The sequence below is a fragment of the Crinia signifera genome, unplaced genomic scaffold (assembly GCF_055691185.1).
Source record: "Crinia signifera unplaced genomic scaffold, ASM5569118v1 HAP2_SCAFFOLD_125, whole genome shotgun sequence".
Classification (NCBI taxonomy): domain Eukaryota; kingdom Metazoa; phylum Chordata; class Amphibia; order Anura; family Myobatrachidae; genus Crinia; species Crinia signifera.
The window spans coordinates 7,501-8,734 of NW_028142018.1; positions in this window are offsets into that span (position 1 = coordinate 7,501).

Below are 1,234 nucleotides of genomic sequence, written 5' to 3' on the forward strand. Positions count from 1 at the left end.
GACTTCGGCCGCCGGGGGGCGCTGCGCCGGGCCGGGGGCGGGTTCGGGCCCGGCCTCCTGGAGCCCAGGCCGGGCTGGGCGATCCCGGGGAGCCCCCGCCGAGCTCCGGGCGTCCCCCGGGGGGAGACGGGCTTCTCGCGGCCCGGGAACAGGCTCCGGGAGAATCCCCCTGTCTTTGTCAGATCCTCATGCCTCCCTATAGATCCGCAGAAAGGGTGCTCCGGCGCGTAGCGGCACGCATTAGACCGCGCGACACACACCCCGGATTTCTCCACTCTTATCCGACCTCCTGGAACTGTGTGCCGGCCGCGGGCCACCCTGTCCGACCTCATAGAAAGGACTTCCAGGCCGGGGTTTCTCGCTCCCACGCGGTCCCCTGGGGCCCCCCGGAGCCCCGGCAGGGCCGTGGGAGGTGGCGGGGGGCCGGGGGCAGCCGCACGCGCCGCGGCGCCCCCGGCAGGCCGCCAGAGGTACTGCAGCCAGGGGGTGAAAACGGAAAAAACCCACGTCTCCGCACCACTCTCCCCGGGGAAGGTAGCCCGGGCCCGGGGGAGGTCGCCCCGTGGTCCGGGGGACTGCGCCCCCCGCTGGTCGGTCGGGGAATTGCATCCAAACAGGCAAAAAAGACTGAAAACGATCCGGAATGCTTCTCCCACTCGAGCCCGGGATTCATGCCCAGGGCTGTGGAAGTGTCCCTGGGCACGTCCGAGCGTCCACCCCCCGGGAAAAAAAAACTTCCAGATTTCCACCCCACGATGCCCGGGGAAGGTAGCCGGGGCCCGGGGGAGTTCAACCCCGGGTCCGGGGACCGGCGCCCCCCGCTGGTCGACCGGGGAATTGCATCTGAAAGGTGAAAAAGGCACTTTGAAAATATTTTGACACTTCTCACCCACTCTTCCCCCGGGATTCATGCCCAGGGCTGTGGAAGTGTCCCCGGGCACGTTCGAGCGTCCACCCCCCCGGGCAAAAAAAACTTCCAGATTTCCACCCCACGATGCCCGGGGAAGGTAGCCGGGGCCCGGGGGAGTTCAACCCCGGGTCCGGGGACCGGCGCCCCCCGCTGGTCGACCGGGGAATTGCATCTGAAAGGTGAAAAAAGCACTTTGAAAATATTTTGACACTTCTCACCCACTCTTCCCCCGGATTCATGCCCAGGGCTGTGGAAGTGTCCCTGGGCACTTCCGAGCGTCCACCCCCCGGGAAAAAAAAACTTCCACAATCCCACCCCACGATG